General features: G+C 36.3%; 1 protein-coding gene and 1 long non-coding RNA gene across 2 annotated transcripts in view; one reads left to right on the top strand and one right to left on the bottom strand.

Moving 5' to 3' along the window:
- LOC129718993 (uncharacterized) overlaps window positions 1-20957 on the bottom strand; it is a 115653-nt gene extending 94696 nt beyond the window's left edge. Inside the window, exons 1-3 of the mRNA XM_055670291.1 lie at window positions 20810-20957; window positions 20678-20750; window positions 20381-20570 (exon numbers count right to left, since the gene is read on the bottom strand). The gene's annotated coding sequence lies outside the window, so the exon portion shown is untranslated. The remainder of the gene's footprint in view (window positions 1-20380; window positions 20571-20677; window positions 20751-20809) is intronic.
- A 651-nt stretch (window positions 20958-21608) lies between these two features.
- LOC129718996 (uncharacterized) lies at window positions 21609-22165 on the top strand. Its single transcript, XR_008727103.1, has 3 exons — window positions 21609-21621; window positions 21729-21756; window positions 21885-22165. It is a non-coding gene; the product is annotated as an uncharacterized LOC129718996 (long non-coding RNA).
- The last annotated feature ends 2494 nt before the right edge of the window (window positions 22166-24659 follow it).

Here is a 24659-nt window from a genome sequence, read left to right as displayed (position 1 = left end):
GATTATATGTTACCCTTTAAAACACGACATTTCTGTAATTACTATTGCCGAAAAACTACTTGAACTATTTTCTTCATCTTTTCAAGGTTTTTTTTAAGGGGGGATTTGTTAGTAGCTTAAGTATTTATGATAAATATTAGTAAATAATGAGAATGTGTGTCCAATCACAAATGGTGACTTCTCAACACTGTTAGAAATTTGTAATTTTAATTGTTAGGATTTGTTTGCTTTCGCAATTAGGACTTATCATTCGTAGGGATTTAAACCTACTTGTCAAAAAAGGGGAAGTAAACTTACAACTAACTTAACTGCTAACTTATTGGCTATGAAGAGAGCTTATCGTAGCAATTGAGGATTGCAACGATTTTTGTCGAAAATTGTTAATAATTTTATTTGACATAGCTTCTAATGGTTCAACACCAGTAAGTCTATGTAATTCGAGTATACCAAACCAAGGAGGACGCTTCAAAATCATTTTCAGATTTTTATTCTGAATCCTTTGGAGCGTTTTCTTCCTTGTTGAACAGCAACTTGACCAGATCGGTACAGCATAAAGCATTGCTGGTCTAAAAATTTGTTTGTAAATCAAAAGTTTGTTCTTTAAACAAAGTTTAGAATTCCTGTTAATGAGAGGATACCAACATCTCGTATATTTGATGCACTTGGCTTGTATACTCTCAATGTGCTCTTTGAAAATACGTTTTTTATCATAAATTATTCCCATGTACTTAACCTTGTCAGACCAATTTAAAATAGCCCCATTCATCTTGACAAAGTGATTATTGTTTGGCTTGAGGAAAGAAGCCCTAGGCTTATGCGGAAAAATTATCATTTGAGTTTTAGAAGCATTGGGAGAGATTTTCCACTTTTGCAAGTAGGAAGAAAAAATATCAAAACTTTTCTGCAATCGACTGCATATGACACGAAGACTTTTTCCTTTTACGGAAATGCTTGTGTCATCGCAGAACAATGACTTTGTGCATTCTGGAGGCAAATCAGGAACATCTAAAGTGAATATGTTGTACAGGACTGGACCCAAGACTGAACCTTGAGGTACACCTGCTCTGACAGGAAATCTATCAGATTTTGAATTTTGATAGACAATCTGCAGAGTTCGATCAGTAAGATAACTTTTCAAAATTTTGATTAGGAAAATTGGAAAATTAAAAATTAAAAGCCAAACACTGTCGAATACTTTTTCTATGTCTAAAAGAGCAGCTCCAGTGGAATAACCTTCAGATTTGTTACCTCGTATCATATTAGTAACTCTGAGCAATTGATGAGTAGTGGAATGCCCATGGCGAAATGTGTGACATCATTCTGTTAAGAATAATTCTCTCAAACAGTTTACTTATTGAAGAAAGCAAACTGATTGATCGATAACTTGAAACTTCAGCTGGGTTTTATCCGGTTTTAAAATTGGACTAATTTTTGCATTTTTTCATAATTTGGGAAAATATGCAATTTTGAAGCAGCAATTGAAAATTTTCACTAAAAATTCCATTGTGCTCTCAGGGAGATGTTTGATTAATATATTAAAGATTCCATCGTCACCAGGTGCTTTCATATTTTTGAAATTTTTAATAATTGATTTAATCTCATTCAAGTTAGTTTCAATTACTTCTACAGGTAAAAAAATCTGGGAAGAAATTAAATCAAATTGACGTTTGACTTCATTTTCAATTGGACTCACAAAATTCAAATTTGAGTTATGAACACTCTTAAAACTGCTGAGCAAGTCTTTGAGCCTTTTGTTCATTGGATACAAGAAAACGTTCACCATCTTTTAAAACTGGAATAGGCTTTGAAGGTTTCTTAAGAATCTTCGACAGCTTCCAAAAAGGTTTTGAATATGGTTTCAATTTTTCAACTTTAGTCTCAAATTTTTGATTTCTCAGAAGAGTAAATCTATGTTTAATCTCTTTCTGTTAATCTTTATATATAGTTTTAAAAACAGGGTCACGCGAACGTTGATATTGAGGTCTGCGGACATTTTTCAAACGAATTAGATGTTGAAGATTTCCGTCAATTATTGGTGAATCAAATTTCACTTGAGCCTTTGGAACAGAATAATTCCTGGCATCAACAATTGCACATTTTAATGCTTCCAAAGCGGAATCAATATTCACTTCGTTTTGCAAATCAAGCTCATTATTGAAATTTCTCTCAATATGAGTTTTGTATCTTTCCCAATTAGCCTTGTTATAACTAAAAACAGAGGTCATAGGGTTTAAAACAGATTCATGTGATAAAGAAAAGGTTATTGGAAGATGGTCAGAATCAAAGTCAGCATGTGTGATCAAATCACTACATACATGACTTTGATCTGTTAGCACCAAATCAATTGTTGATGGGTTTCTTACAGAAGAAAAGCATGTAGGACTATTCGGAGACAAAAAAGAATAGTATCCTGAAAAACAATCATTGAATAAAATTTTGCCATTGGAATTACTTTGAGAATTATTCCATGAACGATGTTTAGCGTTAAAATCGCCGATTATAAAAAATTTCGAACGATTTCTGGTGAGTTCTTGTAAATCACCTTTAAAATAATTTTTGTGCTCGCGTGTGCATTGAAATGGTAAATATGCTGCGGCAATAAATAAAATCCCAAGTTCAGTTTGGACTTCAATCCCCAAAGTTTCAATAACTTTCGTCTCAAGATAGAGAAGAGCACGATGTTTGATTCGGCGATGAATAACAATTGCAACTCCACCGCCGGAACCCTGAATCCTATCATATCTATGAACCACGTAATTGGCATCATATTTTAATTTTATGTTAGGTTTCAAAAATGTTTCAGTAATAATTACAATATGCACATTACTTACTGTTAAAAAGCTCATTCTCATTGGTCTTCAATGAGCGAGCATTCCAATTTAAAATTTTGATCGGTTTATTTAAAATTATTGCTAAATTTTAAATTAGAAACAATTTTAATTGTAAAATTTGTACCTATTTGAATGGCTTCAAACATTGATTTTGCCTGCAACATGGCGTTCATGAGATCGAACATTGCCTGTTGCAGAAAAGAAAGTTTACCTGCCGTAATAGGCCCCAGGCAGTTGACATTAGAAAAAATATTTTCGGTAGCAATATTAGCTGGGGTAATAGGTGTACATTTATTTTCCACCGTGTTTTGCTTACCTCCCATATTAAAGGTCATTTTCGAACTACCAACATTAGGCGGTAGAATGTTTGTACTACCTGTAACCTGTGCATATGTTAAACGAGTATGCAAAGGAGTAGAAGAAGTGGGCGGTACTAGTACGCTTGGAGAATTTTGTTTTGAAGTTTGTTTTGATTGGGAAATTGATATTTGTTTACCTTGCCTTGCCTTAACAATTGCTAAACGGGCTGGGCATTGGTAAAAATTTGACATATGGTTGCCATTACAATTCGCACAGCGAAAATTTTTACTCTTTTTCACAGGACATGTGTCCTTTTTGTGAGAAGAGTCTCCACAATGAGACATTTTTGGTCCATGCTACAGAACTTTGAACCATGGCCATAACGTTGGCAAATACGGCATTGGGTGATATGCTTTTCACCTCCGCCAAACTTCCTATAAACTTCCCACTGTACACGCACGTTATATAGAACATGTGCTATTTCAAAATTTTTTTAGTTATTAACCTCACTGCGGTTAAAATGAATTAAATAATTAACAAGGGAAATTCCAGTGCGCTGACTGTTTTCGCCTCGTGATTTTTGTTTCATTAGAATTACTTGGAAAGGGGCTAAGGGAAAGGGGCCAAGTAATTCTGTTAAAGTAAGTTTGATCTCATCAACGGCTTGATCGTTGGTGAGACCTTTCAATACGAGCTTGAACGGCTTGGCGCTTTCGTATCATATGTGAAAAAATTATACATCTTTTCAGTTAAATACTGAATAAGACGATTACGACCCTTTATAGAGTCGGCTAATAAACGGCATTCGCCTCTACGACCAATTTGATACGTAATTTCAACGTCAGAAACAAACGTTAAAAGTTCCTTTTTAAAAATATTAAATTCAGAAGAAATAGTTACTACAATAGGCGGAACTTTCTCCTTTTTTTAATATTTTACATTTTGTATAGTTTCATTACTAATAATTTCCATTTCACCAGCTTCTTGCTCAGGCAGAATATCGAAAGGATTGTCACATCTTTTCAAGGTTTGTTTATAACATTGTTAGTCCTTGAACGATCACTTTTGTGCATAAATTTCTATTTTGCCGAAAAAACAAATTTAATACTATTTTTAGCATTTTTGTTTTGAAAATGCAGAAAAACAAAATATTTTAGAATGTGACCGCAAGCTTCTTAAGAATTTTGACGTAGAACTACGTCTCTCAAGAAGTTCGGCTACATAGGGATTAAGACAAAAATTTAAAAGCGGAAAAAGTGAAAAATATGTGCAATTTCAAATGCTAATAAAATGGTTAGTTTTCGATGAATTTCCTTCGTTCTTGCAGCAATAGATTAAAAAATCTTCTAAGAAACCTCTCAAATGCCGAAAATCGTAATTTTATTATGCGAAAATTGTCAGGCCTTTTCGAAACAAAATATTCGACCTCTGATTGGTCGTTATATGATTGCTTTTCAAGCACGGTCGACAGAACTAGAGCCCTAGTAATTCGAAATGTACTATTTAGCCTGGTCCCCGTGGCTCTATGGTTAGCGATGTCGGTCGGCTAGCTCTTCCACACGGTTGTGATATCGGGTTCAATTCCCGATCGAGTCGAAATTTTCTCGACTTAGCACTGGGGCACGGTGTATCGTTGTACTTATCCTACACATGCAAAATGTGCCAAAAACAATATCGATAACGAATTCTCTCAACTAATATAGTTGATCGAGACCGCTATTAGCCCCCATACTATTTGGCCTATTTAGGAGCCTGATGCAGCCGAAATTGCTCATATTAGTTCTACAGCGACAACAGCAGTAGTAGCAGCAGCAGCTGTGGCAGCGGATAGCATCAGCAGCATGAGTGGTATCATCAGCGATATTGACAGGGCCAGCTGGTGCAGAGGCACTTCCTCTAGTAAATGCTGCTTTTGTGCAGTAGCGAGCAGCATCAATAGTAGGTACATTAGTCGGCACTTCCTATAATGAAAAGTTGTCGTATTTTGACAACACACAAACGTTTTGTAATGCTGGTATTAAAACTATATGTGCCGTCAAATTTAAGAACTAAAACCAAAACGTTATTTTAATCTACATGCACTCTTTCTTTTGAAACTTGTTCAATACAAGTTTTTTTTATAGGGGGGGATGTTTTGTGATGAAATAATTATTAACTAAAATTTATTCAGAATTTATTTCGTGTGCTCTGCCACAAACGGTGACGCATCAACACTATTACATATATTTAAAAATTTTATTTTGTCACTACCCTCGGGCCTCAAGTAGGGTAGCTTCCCGACAAACTTCAGCAGCACGAGATCTGGACTTAGTCACACGTCCGGCGCGCTACTTGGCAAACTGGAGGGATTTCACGATACTAAATTGAACACTGAAACGCTCAACTTCTTTTAAAAGTGTTTTATTGAACGGTGTGGTGTGGGGTTCGACGGGTGTCACAACAGGTATGTACCGCTGATTCTCTCTGACGACTCTCCTGGCTCGAAGTGCGGGATCCCGCGTCCAAGCGATGATTTTCCGCTGGTCAGCGACAGAAGGGATTCGTCTCCTTTGCGTTTAGGGCCGTGGCCCGAGATATTGCTGTTTTTTGACGATTAGAGGTAGGCAACTTAAGGCTACCTAGGCCGAAGCGGGTGCCAAGTGCTATCGCGATCGCCACTCGCAAATTTATTCAATATCAAAAGGTTTTTCGAAGACGGATAAATCCATTATCTTCTCTCGTGGTTATCTTAATATCGGGCTTTACTTCACCGATTTATCACACTTGACTTTAATAGTTTTTTCGAAATTTACACTTCTGTTGCACTCGCTCGGCTGGATTCAAATGCGCTGTTGGCGCGTACTCGATACCCGCCAATGCTCGTAGTTCAAATTTGGTATGGCGGCTAGTCGACTCGTTTTGTCCCGTATGCCCATAGGTTTTGTGTAAGAGTTTGAACTATGAAGGCTTAGTACCTTATACGAAAAATTATCAGGGTTTAATATATACATTTTATAACAATTAAAAAATAATTACATTTTACTATAACGATTGGTTACAATTCCATCAATAGATTGTAATTGCTTTCGCAGATGAGTAAATATAATTGTAGAAAATTGTAAACCTACTTGTCAAGCCAAAAAATAAATTTAAAATTTAACCTGAAGCTAATTTCAGGTAAATTAGGATATTTTCTTTTTCTCTTTTCAGCAGAGGTACTTTCAAGTTTTCATAGAGTAATTTGGAATCATTTTTCTTAATTTTTTTTTCACTCTTCCAAGCATTTTCAACTAAGGCGCATCCATGAATTACGTAACGCTCATAGGGGGGAGGGGGAATATGCTTGAGCGTTACGATTTGTTATACAGGGGAGGGGGGGAGGTCAGTTTAGCGTTACGGAACGAAAAATCTCTCAAAAAACGAGCATTTTTATCAAGCAAAGCCTTCTGCAGCGTCACGTAATTTTTATTGGGGGGTAGGTGTTGGCGTTACGTTTCGTTACACATGGGGGGTGGGGGTCCAAAAATTGGGTTTTTGCGTTACGTAATTTATGGATGTCGCCTAAGCTCACAGCTAAACTTGGATTGAGTTTCGTCATAAGTCTCATTTATCTATAAAACCACTTTTGCCTAAATTTGGAATCAATATCTGCTTTGGTCTTTTTTTATATTCAGGAACGTCCTCCAACCATTAGGCTGAATTATAATCCCTTTTCTTTTAGACTTCTCCTCTCGTAAAAATTATCTACTTCAATAATTAGTACCAAATTTAGGATCATTTTGATATTTGATTTCAATTGGTTTTTTGAAGTTATTTCCTTTTTTTTTGACTAAACCTAGATTTTTTTTAGAAAAGGTTTTGACCGGTTCGAGGAAAACCTATAATTAAGTGTTTAGCGATTCACGGATTTTCGTTTTTTAATTCTTTGAGCAAAACGTGATTTTTAAAAATTTTATACATATCATTGACTTTCGTTTTTTAAAGAAAGAGTTAAAAATCGCTCTAAATCGCTACAATGACTGTAGCTTGTGGAAAATTTTATATATTTCAAGCTTCTACTGAAGCTTCTAGCCATATTGAACTAACTGTTAAACCCTTTTTGTTTTGGATCTTTTTGATTTCTTCGACCGGTTTCAAAACTTTATTAGACATTTTTTGTTTTGACCATTTTTGTTCTTTTTTGACAATTTCATGGTTTCATTAAATATTTAAATTATGTTTTGACTATTTTCTTTTTGGATTCCAATTTTGTTTTGCCAGAGTTTTTTTAGAGTAGATTTTGGGTTCTATTGTGTTATATTTTTCGCGCTTAGCAATGTTATCAATCATTCAAGGCATAAATTGTGACTATATTTCTTTTCAAGGTATAAATTGTGACTATATTTCTTTTAGTTTCTTCTAGACTATAAGGTCGTTCGCAAGTATTTGAATTTGTTCACCGGTTTGAAGAGGAGTTATTGAATTTTCGGCATTAACCAACAACATTTCAGTTTTTTTTACAAAAATTTACAGCAACATTGGAAATTATTTTTATTTTAGGTCTTCAAATTCTTGATCACCTATAGAGGAAAAAATTTCATACCAATACAAATTTACACATTAAACACTTATTAAAAATGTGACAGTACTGCAAGGCAGTTCAACTCGTACTTTGAATTCAATTTAACAAACGTACTTTGAATTCAATTTAACAAACAACCTCTGTAGTTCGACGTCAACCTTGCGGTCGCAGATTTGCATACAACCCTTGTGTTTTTTTTTATACTATACTATAAAAAACTAGTTGGCCCGTAGTGGCTAGCCACTTTCAAATGCATTTTGACTATTAAAAGTTGGTATTTAATCTAAATGAATCTTTTTTTTTTTTTGAAATATCGAGTTGAAGTTCAAGATGTATGACACTATCGACAATTCGATGCAGATGGCCAGCGCTGGTTTCAGTAGATCGTGGATTGATTGCTTACTCGAAATCGATTCTGCATCTCGCTTCTTATACAAAACCACTGCACAGCTGTTTTCTCCAATATTTAAAGACTTTTTCTCCATTATTTGATTATTTTCGAAAAATTGTTTTCTAACGATTTATTTTTTTTTTAAACTTCATAACTTGAATAATAGTTCATTTTCTCAATTGTTTGATGTTACATATGTTATATTCAAACTAAACTTACAAAATAACTAAAAATGAATGTGATTGAAAAAAAAAACAATTTACAAAAACCATTGCTCATGATAAAATACTGGATTGCTCAAAAAAATATTCACACATGCAAAAGTTTGTTTCTGCAATTTGTTATTAACAATAGCATAGCTTGGTATAACGAAGTACTGTCCTCTTTTAAGCATTGATGGGTAGTTCAAATCCCTCTCTAATACTCTATATAACTTCACACATGATAAAAGACGCGCATGAAACATCTGTCATTTGCGTTCCATCATAGAAACCTTTTATAGTGTTGCGTAACAACATAACAATCCTCATCCCATCACCACCACCTTTGTCTACTTCTGTGTCTACTTCTTTGTTTTCGTCTTCTTCTACATAAGCAAACAAATATTATTTGATGAAAAATAAAAAAAATGGCTTACTGTAGCGCATTTGCATGTCACTCGTCGTGAATGGGTTTATCTTATACTCTAAGTTTTTTTGAAACAGCTAAAATTTTCACGTATCAGCAAAATAATTATCCCTTTCTTCGTACATCTTGAACGTCGTAGTATACTTAAAGAATTAATTTGGGGTACAATATGTGCAGCATGTCTTGTGTAGGGTAAATGTCTTTTCTATTTTTAAAAATATCTCAAAAAAAATTATATTGCTTTATCTTTGAGTACAACTTCTGAGAACATTTTTGTAAATTTTGTTAGAGCTTTGAGTAATAGGAAGAAAGTAGGATAGAGTTCAAGTGCGGCTTGTCACGCGCCATAAGCTAAACTTGAATCTCGATATGATGTTTTGCATAAAATGGCTTTGGCGAGTTACAGCCGGTTTTCTTCAATTATTTATGAATGTTCGTTATTTTTGTCTTCGGTCGTAATTAATATAGCTTTTTGCTATCGAATAACTGTACTATTGGAAAATTACAATTTCAATGCATAGGAAAATTGCTACACACTTTAAAAAAATCAAACTGCTTATTTTCTCGTGCAAATAGGTTTATAATCCCCATTATTTTTTTGACTTTTTCATAGTCTATCCTCAATGAAATACAACAGTTACTGCCTTATTCCATCACTTGACAACCTAATTTTGATGGCAATGCCATGACATTACAGAACTTATTGGACATGTAACTATAAAGTAACGTTCATAATCAACTGACAGTGGTTTGGCTAACTTTAAATTTCATTTACATGCTTGATATCTTTGATACAATGTCTTTCTTACATCTTAAAATTACCCTCCGCCCTTCATTACGTTTTTGGCGGTTTTTGTCGATGCACCTGCATCAGAACCTATAGCCATGTGCTAATTAAACACGTGTGCCGAATATCAGTTAAGACGCAGTTAGCTTTGATTTCCTTACGACTGGTTTCATACCAGGCAAGAGGAGGTGAGTGGAGGACTAAAAGCAAAGGTAACTTGTAGTCAGAACAGGAGTGTTTGCGTTGCTACGCACAAAAAAATAGAGCAGAATCATTTCAAATCGCCTGGAAATACGCGAAAATCTAATCGACCATTTTTGATTTGAATGAAACTTTGCACACGTATTTGGCTCAGCAAACTGAGCATTTTCCACAGATGGAGCGATTTTTTACACCCATGAGTTACATTCTAAAAGGGCGTATGCCTTTTGGCTTAGGTTTTATTCGAAGCATTGTAGCCCAGAAACCGTTGGTTGTATAGAAAAACTGTCTGAGAATGAGTTGTAGGGAATTAAAAATGCACCATAAAAAAATATACACTGTACAAAAAAAATTTTTTTTGACCAAAAATAATTAAAAATAAACATTAAATTTCAATTTAGAAAAAAAAGGGTTGAATTTTTTTCTTATTTTTTTAAAGAAACTTGACGTTAATACGCAACTTTTAAAAAAAAAGTCCAGGATGGAGAAATGAAAAATAATTTTTTTATGGTAGATTAATCTTTTTATAAAAATTCTAATTCAAACATTTTTCAAAATATTTGTATTCTGATGATTTTAAAAGATGCAGAGAGTCATTTTAAATCAAAAAGCTCTTGGTAGTTAACATTCTAAAGGCATTGGTTTTCGAGTTATTTCTAATTTAAGCTCGAAAAATCATAATTATTTGGGAAAATACACGTTAAAACACGTTAAAAACAGTTAGTATTAGTAAACAAGTAGGTAGTGTTGCCTAAGCCAAAAGGCATACGCCCTTTTAGAATGTAACTCATGGGTGTAAAAAATCGCTCCATCTGTGGAAAATGCTCAGTTTGCTGAGCCAAATACGTGTGCAAAGTTTCATTCAAATCAAAAATGGTCGATATTCGACCATCGGTGATTTGGCGCGATCTTGCTCAATACCAAACTTTAGTGTACCTCATCTCCAGAGTTTGCTTGGGAAAAAGGCAATTTGAGTAACTTTCGTTTGTCGTGCGCGTGACTGAAAGACAAGCAAACTATATATATTCCTATATGTTTTAGATCCAATGAACAAAAATTGCTACACACCGTTAGAAACCCGAAACTTTACGAATATATATGAGCAATTTTTTATGTAAATTATTGCTTAGTAAATGAATGAAGACATGTCGATTTGTGTTGGTTTTGATCTGAGGAGCGACAACTGGCTTCTTACTCTTACTCTATCACCCACCTCTATGATCCCAATTGTATTTTTCGCAAGTGAAGCCATTCACACAGAAAATAGTTGAATGTTTTTAATACTTCTAATCACCATTATGCATAATCCCTACTGCAGGCGATAGATTTATCGTCTCCCTGAAACGTGTCGATGATTATTATTCACTCATTGACCCATCTAAATTGTACTCTCCGCACAAGCAATGTGCCTCAACGGCCTCAACAGGTTTGTTTCAAACTTAATCCAGAACGGTTCAAAAGTGGAAATAAGCTCACACTACACAATTTACTTCCGACATCGAGCAGCAGTATGTCGTTCTTATATGCTTCACGAAAAACCCTATTCCTTCCCTGTGCACTTGCGGATCTTTTGGAAATTGATCTAAGTGATGATCCCAATGGGATCTCTTACTACGCCCGTATTTGTACGCTTTGTACTTTATTTTGAATGTTCACTTGAAAATTTTAGATTATAAATGGTGAAATCATAAATGAACCACAAATCAAAGCATCAAAACATGTTGTTCAGCAACACTGCAAAAATCAAAACAGTAAGCCTGATGATAAATTTTAACGCACTCGGGGTTTTCAATTTCAACCAATCAGCGAGTGGTTCCCAAAGTGGATGTAAATCTATATCCTCTTTCCCCGTAGGTTTTAATGCCTTGAGAAGAAGTGTGGATTGGCTATATATTTTGAAAACATTTATTCTATAGGAGTGCGCTAGAAACTTTCATAGATGGTTATACCACAGAGAACAGACATTCATGTTCATATAAAGAAATTTGGAAATCGTGTGTAAAAATTTGAATCCGAATACATTAATACACTAACGACATCTGACTTGTGGTGCCCCAGTTGCACTGCATAAATATCGCTGTGTCGATATTTTCTCGATATCTGTGCTTGGTTTTTAAGTGACACGAACGCCACATAGCGGGAGCATTACCACTTACTGTTGAATGACGGTTGCAAGTTTTTACACATCTTTTGAAAATAAGATGAACGTCTGTTCTCTGTGCTTGCACTTTTAATATACTTTGGCATCCACACACTATTGCGTTGCCAGAACTGAAAAATAAATTGACTTTGTCAGCTTTCGCATTCAAGCGAAATCACCGAAATCACACTCAAAACTGTTGGAAAATTGTGAGATAATCTTTTTTGCTCACTCGTTCAGGGTGACTCCAATCTTGATGAGCTTTCGCGTAAGTGCAAACGATGCAAATAAGTTTCTGACCTGTTTTTATCAGCGACACAGAAATGGCACATGGTTTTGAAAATTGTCTGCAACTGCTCGAGAAACTGGAAATATCTTCCTGAAATTTGAAAAAAAATATCCGTGATTCGAAAACAAAATCGCTCGGGCAGGCAAAAATTTGCACATATTCTTAGAAAATCTGCGCAAATATAACGAGAGTTTAACAAAACTGCCCAAAATTCAAATATTGGCTAATATGCGATTTTCGTCAAAATCGAGAAACCAGTTTCTCGTGATTGTTAAACCCCTAAACAAGGTCCCTACGGAAGCCAATTGTCAAAAAATACATTTGGGAAGGCAGCAAATGTGAAACAATTTGGCTAATATCCAAAATAATTGAGAAGTTGGCTAATATCCAATATTTTTCTACCTGTGGCATGTTCACGAATCAGTGTATTATTACTGTACTTTGTTTCGTCTAACTTTCGAAAGCGTGTTGTAGTCTGGTGGTTACTGGCGACAGATAAGGGAACAAGGCTCTTCCATCAAATTTGACTTTTTAACGAAGAATATTTGATGCAACAAGAATTTATTTGTTGTGTTGCCAAACCCAATGATCAAAACGCGTGACTGTTTCCTTTTGTCATAAATCTTTACATTCTAAATGCTCTTCAGCTCGTTGATTTTTTTTAATAGTGGGGGATGTTTTGTGATGAATTAATTATTTATTAATATTTATTCAGAATTTTTATTGTGTGTTCTGCCACAAACGGTGACATATCAACACTATTACATATATTTTAAATTTTATTTCATTAAAAGTTTGTAATTGCTTCCGCAGTTAAGCGAATATAATCTTAGGAAAATGGTGAACCTACTTGTCAAGAAAAAGAAAAGGAATTTAAAATTAAACCTTAATCTAATCTTACACCTATCTTACTGACTATAAATCCAAATAAGCACTGACGAAGGGACTATGTAAGTGTTGAAATACGTATATGCAAGTGAAAAGTGATAGAATTAAATATTGAAAGTGAATAAAAAGTGTAAAGTGTAGTATAAAGTGAGCTAATCGTTGTAATTGAGGATTGCAACGATTTTTGTCGGAACTTATTGATAATTTGGTTTGACATGTTTGGTTAATTATAATTTGGTTTTGACAATGTTTCCACATTAGTAAGCCTGTGTAGTTCATTCGTGCTAAACCAGCGAGGACGCTTCAATATCATTTTCAGAAGTATGTTCTGAATCATTTGAAGCATCTTCTTTCTGGTTGTACAACAACTTGTCCAGATGGGGAATGCATATAACTCTGCTGGTCTAAATATTTGTTTGTAAATTAACAGTTTATTCTTGAGACAAGGTCTAGAATTTCTGTTGATAAGAGGATACAAACATTTTATATATTTATTGCACTTTGTTTGGATATTCTCAATGTGCTTTTTGAAAATAAGATTTTTATCATAAATTAGCCCTATATATTTAGCTTGGTCAGACCTATTTAAGATTGCACCGTTCATCTTAACAACATTATTGGTGGGTTTGAGAAAAGAAACTTTTGGTTTATGAGGAAAAATAATAAATTGTGTTTTTGATGCATTAGGAGAAACTTCCATTGCTGCAAATATGAAGAAAATATATCTAGACTTTTCTGTAGCCTACTGCATATGACACGAAGGCTTTTTCCTTTTACGGAAATGCTTGTATCGTCACAAAACAGAGATTTCTCACATCCTGGTGGTTAATCAAGAGGATCAGAAGTAAAAACATTATATAAGACTGGGCCCAAGATACTTCCTTGAGGTACACCAGCTGTAACAGACAATCTATCAGATTTACTATTCAAATAGTTAACCTGAAGAGTAAGTCAGTCAAGTAACTTTGTATCGTTTTTGTGATGCAAAGAGGAAAACGGAAATTGGACATTTTAGCTATCAAACCTTTATGCCAAACACTGTCGAATGCTTTTTCTATGTCTACAAAATTAGCTCCAGTGGAATAACCTTCAGATTTATTAGTACGAATCATACTAGTTACTCTAAAGCGGATATCACACGAAGCAAATATTTACTATTTTTGGTACGGATTTTTTTTGCGCAAATAAAATTCGTATCAAAAATAGCAAATGTTTGCTTCGTCTAATACCTGCTTAAGTAACTGATGAGTAGTCAATTCTATAGAAGAGATTATAGAAGAGAGTAGACTAATGGGACGATAACTTGATGCTTCAGCTGGATTTTTTTCCGGTTTTAAAATTGGACTGACTTTGGCATTTTTCCATTTTGAGGGAAAATATGTCAATTCGAAGCATCTGTTAAAAATTCTTACCAAGAAATTTAAAGAGCTTTCGGGGAGACTTTTAAGAAGGATATAAAAAATCCCATCATCTCCTGGTGCTTTCATGTATTTCATTCATGTTAGTTTCTAGGAAAAAAATCTTGAGTGATCTGATGATCTGATCTTGGTGATCTGATCATACTTTTGTAAGACTTCATTTTCAATAGGACTCATTACGTTCAAATTGAAATTATGAACACTCTCGAACTGCTGAGCAAATTTTTGAGCTTTTTGTTCATTCGGAAGAAATATGTGGTCACCATCTTTGAGGACTGGAATGGGCTTCGAAGGTTTCTTAAGAACCTTCGAAAGCTTCCAGAAAGGTTTGGAATATAGTTTTAGTTGTTCAACTTCTCTCATGAAATTTTCATTTCGCAAGAAAGTGAACCATATTTGATTTTTGTTTGTAAATCTTTAAAAATAACTTTCAAAGCAGGATCACGAGTTCTTTGATATTGACGTCTCCGTATGTTCTTCAAACGTATAAGAAGTTGAAGCTCATTGTCAATTATTTGTGTATTAAATTTCACTCTAGCCTTAGGAACTGATAAGTTTCGGGCATTGAGTATTAAACTGCACAAATCATCCAATGCTCCGTTAATATCAGCACTGTTTTTTTTTTTTAGAACAATATTTCAATTCAAACTTCCTTCGATCGTGGTACGATATCGATCCCAATTGGCCTTGTGATAATTAAACACAAACCTAGTGGAATTTAAAATAGTTTCACGGGATATGGAAAAAGTTATAGGAAGATGATCAGAATCAAAAACCAGCATGAGTTAACAAATCACTGCATGAATGACTTTGATTTGTTAATACCAAATAGATTGTGGATGGATTCCTAACAGAAGAAAAACATATAGGACCATTTGGAAATAAAACTGAATAAAATCCAGCCGAGCAATCGTTAAACAATATTTTTCCATTGGAATTGTTTTGTGCATTATTCCACGATCGATGTTTTGCATTAAAATCACCGATGATAATAAACTTAGATTTATTTCTCGTGAGTTTTTGTAAATCTCCCTTGAAAGGATTTTTCTGCTCACCAGTACATTGAAAAGGTAAATACACTGCGGCTATAAATTCCCAAACTTTCAATAACCTTCGTTTCAAGATAGAGCATAAAACGATGTTTTATTCGACGGTGGATAATTATTGCAACTCTACCTCCGGCAACATCAATTCTATCGAACCTGTGAACTATATAGTTGGGGTTTCTTTTTAATTTAATGTTAGGTTTTAAAAGCGTTTCAGTCACAACTGCAATATCGCCGCTTTTAAAGAGCGAGCATTCCAATTTAGAAAATTTACAACATTATATAAATTCATTTATTTAAATTCATTCATCGAGTTACAGTTCAACAAAGCGGACATTAGCTGCAGCATGGATTGCTGTAGGTAGTCAATCTTCTCGGGAGTTGGACTACCTACCTAGTCAACATTTTCATACGTATAATAACGTTTCAATTTCAATACCCGCACTCATATATATCATACAAACTCGCATTTGATGCACAAGAACAGCATATCCGTACTATTTTGGAGGCGACATACGTACATAGGAATAATGATATGCAATTTATTGATATACGTATTTATATACGATAATTTCCGATTGAAAGTGATTTGTTTCACACTATCTCACAATTCTAAGCTTACAATCGTAAATCGGTTAGACTCCACCATGATATACAATTGAAACTTAATTTCTGCGCATGATAATAAGCGTGGTATACGATTTCGACTTTGTTAAGATATATTTGCGATGATTTTCCTACATTGATATACGATTTGTGGTTGACTGGGTAAATCAATACTGGCTGACTTTTCAGCACCAAACACGAAAGGCTTGTTGCTGTTGGAATTCAAAATTTTACCTGAAAGGACACTAACATATGAAATGCCTGGTGATGTCTGTACAGGATTATTTGTTTTTAATTTGTTGTTTTCTAAATTTGAATTATTACCTACAGACACACTAGCTACAGGAAAGGCTGGTGTTGCCTGAGCAGTATACCTACGTTGTCTTGAGGAAATAATTTTCGACCTAACAGGACAATCAAAGAAATTTGATTTGTGTTTACCCCCACAATTTACACATTTGAAATTATCAGTGGTCTCTTTCGCAGGACAGATGTCCTTTGTGTGAGATGAGTCACCATATATCATGCATTTTGTTGTCATATGGTAGTTGCGAGTTCCATGGCCATAGGCTTGATAATTCCGGCATTGAGTGAGATTATGGATGCCTCCATGTCTCTTAAAAATTTCCCACTTTATTCGCACATTGAATAAAACACGTGCTTTTTCTAGAAAATTTAAATTACTTACTTTGGCACGATCCGAATGTACCAAGTAATTTTCCTGGTGTATTCCAGTATTATTAATATTTGCATTTGATTTACGTTTCATCAAAATTACTTGATTGGGGAAAAAATCAAGTAATTCTGTCAAACAATCTTTAATTTCATCAATAGATTGGTCATTTGAAAGACCTTTCATAACAGCCTTAAACGGTCTCTCGTTTCTGGCATCATAGGTATAAAACTTGTACATCTTTTCAGTCAAATACTGTAATAGATGTTTATAGCCTTCAAAAGATTCGGCCAAAATACGAATTTCGTCTCGGGGGCCAATTTGAAAATTATCTTTCACATCAGAAAGAAATGATGAAAGTTCTGAACGAAAAGCTTTAAAATTTGCAACTATTACCACCATAGGTGGAACTTTAGCTTTCTTCATACCGGCATTTGGCTCAGAACGAGAAGCTTCAAATTCTTGATCCCCTATGGTAGAAAGAATTCCAACCTATTGCTTTCTGAATCACTCGGAGGAGAAGTCTCACGTTTCCTCGCAGCCGCATCAAAGCGAGTTTTTTTGGTTCATCCATTCACTTCACTTTCACTTTACACAAATTTTGTCAACACAAATTATTCACTCGTCAAACGTTAAAAACAAATTCAATACTTTGCAATTCAACAGATACTCTTTTAAAAAGATTACCTGTTGAAAGCGGAAAATTTTCAATATCTCTCGGTAGTCTAAGATAAGCCTCGAGCTGTTGGTAAAATACGACCGTTATGCAACGCAGTTCAAGTCGTACTCGTGTAGCTCGTTGATTAGAAGTTATATCAAAAGAAGTTTCAGATTTCATTTTGGATTTGATGAGAAAAATAGGAAACTGGATTATCAGATTATCATGAATAATAATATTTTAGTTATATTGTTATATTGTTGTAACGTAACAGTTGTCTCGTCGTCCTTTTCATCCTCACTTGTGCTTCCGTGTTGTTTTATTAAATTGAAAACCATTTTCATAACCAACGAGCACGATTGATTCACATCGTATGGATATTAGCCAAATTGTACACCGGTTTGTCAACTGACCTTTGGTTTATAATTGAAAAAAAAAACGGCTAATGTGTTAAAAACTCGTGGCGGATGGAATTTTTCTGCAGATTTTGCTGTTTCAACTCAACGGCAAGGTTCCAGCATATACTCAATAAAAAAAGTTGTCATGAACAGTTAAAATATGTTGTACCGAAAAAAAACTTTAAAATGCGATTTTCTCGGCATATTAGCATATTTTTGAATTATAGGCAGAAAAGTCTTCAGAAACTATGAAGAATCTGCAAATGAGCCGTTGCGGAACGGAGTGGTCTATGTGCCATCGAGCAAATTTTCCAGGAGAAGCAATTTTCAAAAAATCTCTGAATAAAATTCTTTTCAACGGATTCTTTCAAACAAAATGTTCTAATATGAAGGTTATGAAGTGGGTTTTCATGGGAATACATAAATCATGGGCGCAACTACGGTGGGGCTTCAGCACCCCCTAGAAAGTTTTAGGCCCCCCCCTAGAATTTTCCAGAGAATGTCAAGTGATCAGGCAAATGCAACGACCCTCTCCGATTCACTTCAAAATGAATAAAATGACTTGTTTTGGGTCGAAACTGAAAAATCCAGAGTGTTGGGTCAATCGGACAACCCACCTCTAATTGCGGGGCCCTCCATTTTAGTATTTTTTGACAAAAAATCATTTTCCATGTTTTGGAAAAACATTATATCTCAGAGATCGTAAGAGCTACAGACAATATTAGACATTTTTTTAAAGGTTTTTAAATTTACAATCGAATGGCATCATCAAATTTTGTAAACAGTGTTGCCAATATTGATATTTTCACGTTTAAAAACTAAAACTTCGTTTATCTCAAAACACCCCCAATTTTTTTTAAATATGATGTCACCAATGTGTTCAGCGGAAAATTTTACATAAGAATCATCTATCCCCAAAATGCAATATGCGCCGTTGCGGAGATATTCAACTTTTAGGATAACGAGTTCGTTGAATTCCAACAATACGCCTACAAATGCGACATGCCTTATTAAAACGCATCCCAAACTAAATCACCGCTTCAAATCTCAAAAACTCGTTTCTCACATTTTACTTGATGGTACCTGAATTAACAGCCATTAAAGTACAACGTGCGTCTCATAAATTATATTTATTTAACAAGTTTGCCAGAAATTAACGTTTGATTTTTGTTTAATTAATACCCGATCAGAGCTCGACAATGTCTTCATTAGAATGATAGCGTCCGCTTGAGGTGTCGCCGAATGCATTCCTCGGATTCCTGGAACAGATTTAACTGAATCGAACCTGGCAACACTGACAACTGGCGGATTTTTCCGCTCGTTTTATTAAAAAATGAAATTTTTCTTTGAGTTGCCGAACCATTTCTTCTCCAGCACTTTCTAGACCTTCATTTTGCTGACTAGAAACAGCCTCAAAAGATTTTTTCAAAGCTTTTGATGCCTTGAGCAGTTTTTTTTTGCTACTGTATTTATTCGATCGTTTGACCTTCGACTCACTAACGGGCGATTGACCAAGAGATTGCAAAACCGTGTTACGGCAAACCAGCTGTGTCTTTACTATTCACTAAGGTCGTTTTTTACGCGGTTTTTTTACGCGGATTCCGGAGTTTACGCGGTTTTTTTTACGCGGATTCTGGAATTTACGCGGTTTATTTTTACGCGGCACGTATCCCCCGCGTAAACAGCGACTTTAGTGTACAAGTAAACAATTAAAATAGGTTTAAAACAATTTCAAATAAAACAAAACATTAATGACATCGTAGAAGTGAGCTAATAATTTCAGTTCTAATATTTTCATGTTGTAAAGATCATAGTGTGAAAAATCCTTTTACTCAGCTCATGAGGGGTTTCCAATTCTTTAGCTAAATGATCCAACTCACCAGTTGTAGAAGGAAATATTGAATGTTAACTATAATGCTTGTAACATTACTTGTGCTGAGGTATACTATTTTTACCGATTGCTACACCTGTTTTCTGATTCATCATTCTATCTCGCGAATTAATCCTTACAACCTCCGTTGTCAGTGCTGCATCATATTGGATGCATGTCTTTCGACTTTCTACTATTTCCTGATTGTACTCATGAAACCTGTCATGAAAACATGACGGAGTTTTTTAATTTTTCTTACGAGTACCTGTAACCTCGAAAACCCCCAACTGTAGGCTACCTGCACTCCAGTCGGGGTTTGATTCTCATGGGTGTCGTTTACTGGTGAACTAATGCTGTCAGCCGAGGCGAACCACCCTGTACAGTCTTCTCGTCGTGAAGGGGAATTAACTCAATCGACTAAGGGGGATGAACTAACTCGCGGTCAACTGTGGCATATGTCGCTGAACGGACCCTAACAAACGGGGGGATGCTCAAAGGCAACGGATGCGATTATTTCTAACCAACCGAAAAGACGCGAGGGCTGATAACCCCTTTGCGGGTTTAGGTTAATCGTTGCAATAAGCGAAGTGAGGGCAAAATAGTACCTAAACTCGAATAGTTTGCAAGCTAGCTTAAGCCGTGTACGGCTACTATAATTCCCAGTAATTAATTGTGTACTCTTACAACTATGCACAGTCTTAATGCTAGTAAACTCACGAAACTGCCTCTAGGAGCGATTCCCGCCCACGGGTCGCTTGTTTCCAGTTCCGCTGACAGTTCCGTACACCGACTCAGGCCTCACCGCTGGCGAACGATGTGTGAATCTCTGGATTGCTTTCTCCAAATTTTCTGAAGGGAAAAACTTGGAAATTTGTTCCAAAAACAGAAAAAAAGGCCCTTTCTGGACCTATTCATTTTTATTAGTGTTTGTGTTGTACATTTAGTTAGTTTTTAACATGTGCTAGCCTTAGGTTTTAACAATAATGATCTACATTTTATTAATTAACAATTTACCTTTTTTTTCGTTGTATTTTAATCTTTCCGTTAGTGTAGCGTTACCGTGTGTCGTTGTTACAATGCCTTAGATCTAAATAACAAATTTAATTTTACATACTGTATCTAGTCAGGTAAAGTCGCACGACTTACCACACTTCTTATTTTGGTAACACTTTTCAACTTCCTTCTGTCCCTCTTAATGTTCTTAGCTTTTTTTATTTTTTTTTAAACTATACTGCTTTTTAACTATTTTACACTTCTTCACTTTTCTCCAATTCAATAGTTAGATTAAATTTTCCGTCGCGCACTTCTACTCGCCTTCGCGGTTAGGAACAGAAAAGAACGTATCCGGAAAGATGCCGAGAGTTCTAGGGCTAAAGTTGTTAGAGAGGGCCAAGATCTGTCACTAGTTGTCAAATCTTGACATTCGGCCACATCCGTTCAGCAACGCATTTACACGAGACGTAGTTAATTAATACCCTCTTTTACGCAATCTTTTCGCATACATTCTGGAGTACGTTCACACCCTTCTGAGAGAAGGTTGCCAGATAAAGGCGAAGAATATTGGGATCAACATTCTCCTCTCGCAATGTTGACAGCATTTTTCATTGAGTCGTACTTACTCGTAAGGAAAACTTGGGATGAAGTCCCAAGAGTCTTTTTGGGAACCGCAGGTTACAATACCCCTCTGACTATCTTCAAAATAAATTAAATATATTTTGAAAACAGTGAGCGAAATTAAATATGGCTTCCCTCCTATTATTTTCAATTTTCTCGAGTTTAGCAGCACCTACCATTTCAATGCTTTCCTCTCAGGGAGAGCCCAAAGGTAATTTATGCTGGCAAAACTAAACAGCTATGTGTGTACGCACCCTAGTGAACTCACTCAACTTGAGCGATTTATCTGTCAAATCAGTTGTGCTTTCATTTCCGAACTAGCTACGGCTACGGGCAGCTTTCAGGTAAGTATCATTAAATCTACTTCTCGAAAAATTCTTTTTGAGCGCTCTATCAAAATATCAAACCCTATCGCCTATCATTTTTGTTAACCTTTATTATTTTTTTCCAGGTATTGATGTCAGAAATAGTTCGAGAAGGTGAGTCAATATTATTTCCCTCGATCGCCGGACAAAACAACATTTACTCGACACTACACATACACAGGTCTACACATTTTAACATCGTTCGGTGATGATATCACCTATCATTGTTCATTTCGTCACAGTTTCCTACCGGCTCTGCAGCAACCGGAGGTCTACGGGATACGGGAGAAGATTTAAACGATAAGTTTCAACTTAATCTAGTAACTTTTCTATTCGATTCAATATTTGCTTTTGTTTTCATTTTTCTCTTTTCAGGTACGCGGTTTCAGATCAGCAGCTGAGAAAATACCAAGGGATTTTCCTACTTCATCGGTGAGCTCGTATGAACTTGTTCCCACTCTCGCCCGGATTATACACGGAACGTAGTATGGACCCAGTTTGGCATTGTATTTCGCCGGGGCCGTCGACTGCCGAAAACTTCTTTTCAGGACAGGCTGGCCTATACTGTAAGTGGGGGCAAACGTTTTGCTTCGGAGATTGTAAGTATGGGAATTTTTGACGTATGGTTTTTTCAGGTTTTTGTACACCAAATTGTGAATAAAGTTATCTATTTTTTCTTTTTTTTCCATTCTAGCACTATCCGAAACATCCTCCGAGTCTAGGTCTCGTCGGTGTGCGTCGCCTGCGCCAACAATTTCATGGCCAAACAGAATCTTGTATGGTGTAAAACCGGTCGCGGTGTGCGGAGTGTTATTCAAGGCAAATTCGATCTCCGATACTCGGGTGTCCCACAGTGTCTGATCATTTCGTACGTACGATCTTATACAGGCATTAATCGTGCGGTTTAGGCGTTCCACCGGGTTTGCCTGGCTGTGATGCCGGGAGTTGGCCCAATGGTGAATTTTGTGTTTAGCTAAGAGACTTTTAAACTCTTTCGATAAGAAAGTGGAGGCGTTATCGGTGATTATGTTTTCAGGGACCGAATATCGCCTGAACCAACATTCTTCCAATAATTTGCACACCTGCGGGGACGAAATCTTCCTGACTGGTATCAGCAAACAAAACTTCGAGAACAGGTCCATTACTACCAATAGGTGGCAGTTTCCCTGTTTACTTCTTGGCAGTGACTGGATGAAATCCAAAGCGAGGATTTGAAAAGGTTTCGTTGTAATTCGTTGCTGACCCATTGGAGGTAATTGCGAACGGTTGCTAGGTTTTATTTCTTGGCAAATCAAACATTTCCGAATGTAGGACCGCACGTCCTTGGCCATACGGGGCCAAAAGTGTTTTTTCCTCAACAGTGCGAGCGTTTTCTCTACACCCAGATGTAAAGCATCATCATGATGTTCGATTAACACACCTTCGATTAGCTCAGGAGGAACACAGACTTTCCACTCGAAGTGGAAATCAACCGTGTTACCGGGACTCAAAATAAACTTTTTCAGGATTCCTTTTTCTACTTTAAAATCTTTCACCGATTCAGGATCCTTTTCCACTTTGGCTAGAGTGCGGCGATACCAATCGTTGGTATCGGAAGACACGCATAAAATCTCGATGGCTCGCGAAAGCGCGTCTGGAATGACGTTATCCACACCGCGGCGATGCCTAATTTCCATATCATGTCGCTGAAGCTCAATGCTCCAGCGGCATAATCTCGATGATGTTCGCCAGCAGCTCCGCAAAATGTATGTAAGTGCCGAGGCATCCGTGTACACTTTGAAGTGCGAGCCTTCTACGTAGCATCGAAATTTTTCGATTGATTTAAGAACTGCGAGTGCCTCTTTTTCGGTTGCACAATAGCGCTGCTGTGTCGTGCTCAGTTTTTGTGAAAAATAGGCAATTGGCTTATCGACTTCATCATAAGTTTGAGTTAACACTCCCGCGATAGCGGAATCACTAGCATCGCAATGAATGGCAAACTGACGATTGAAGTCTGGATTAGTCAGAATGGGTGCACTTATTAAAAGCTCTTTAATTTCTAGAAACGCTTTTTCCGCGCTATCATTCCAGCGAATGGCTTTTGGCTTGTCCTTCAAGAGGTCAGTCAGTGGCAGCACCACTGCACTGTAATTGGAGATAAATCTCCGGTAATAATTACACATCCCTAGGAACCTACGCAAGACTCTTAGAGATTTGGGGCGTTCGAAGTTAGTAATCGCTTCCACTCGATCTGGGTTGGGACGAAGGCCTTGGCTACTGAGTTTGTAACCGAGATACGGCACTTCAGCTACACAAAATTTAGATTTTTGCACATTAATCGAAAGATTCGCTGCGTTTAGTCGAGCTGCGACTTCTCGAAGTTTTTCAAGGTGCTCAGCGAACGTGTTGCTAACGATGATGATATCGTCTAAATAGACGAACACGTTGGGCTCCATTTCGCTGCTCCCTAGCACACGATCCATCAGACGCGACAGCGTGGCTGGGCTGTTTACTAACCCGAAGGGCATGCGAGTGAGATGAAATAACCCGCGTCCAAGCACTGAAAAGGCCGTATATTTCTTTGATTTGGGATGTAGAGGAATTTGCAGAAAGGCCTTCGACAAATCGATAGTAGATATAAATTGACTAGGACCAAGCCGGCTTAAAATCCGATCTGCGTGCGGGAGGGGGTATGAATCGCGCTCGTTCAATTTGCGCGCGTCTAGACACAGACGCACTGTACCGTCCGCTTAATCGACCGGCACCAGGCGCAAAGCCCAGTCGCTATATGAACGCTCTATGATACCGCACTCGAGCATGCTGTCTCACTCGCGGTTAATTTGTTCTTGTTTTTTTGGAGGAACTTGGAAAGGGGTTAATGCGAACGGGAGGCTGCTTTTTCGCTTCCTCAGTCAGCTCGATCCGATGACTGATTCGCGATGTCGTTGCAAGTCGACCCTCCACTGTCGCTGTGAAAAGACTTTTAACCGTTTCTAGCTCAAGCAGTTGATCTTCGGTTAACAATGGATTTTCGTTAC

Source organism: Wyeomyia smithii, chromosome 1 (genome assembly GCF_029784165.1).
Source record: "Wyeomyia smithii strain HCP4-BCI-WySm-NY-G18 chromosome 1, ASM2978416v1, whole genome shotgun sequence".
Taxonomy (NCBI): Eukaryota; Metazoa; Arthropoda; class Insecta; order Diptera; family Culicidae; genus Wyeomyia; species Wyeomyia smithii.
The sequence above is the reverse complement of the archived record's forward strand: the minus strand, read 5'-3'. Positions and strand labels throughout refer to the sequence as shown.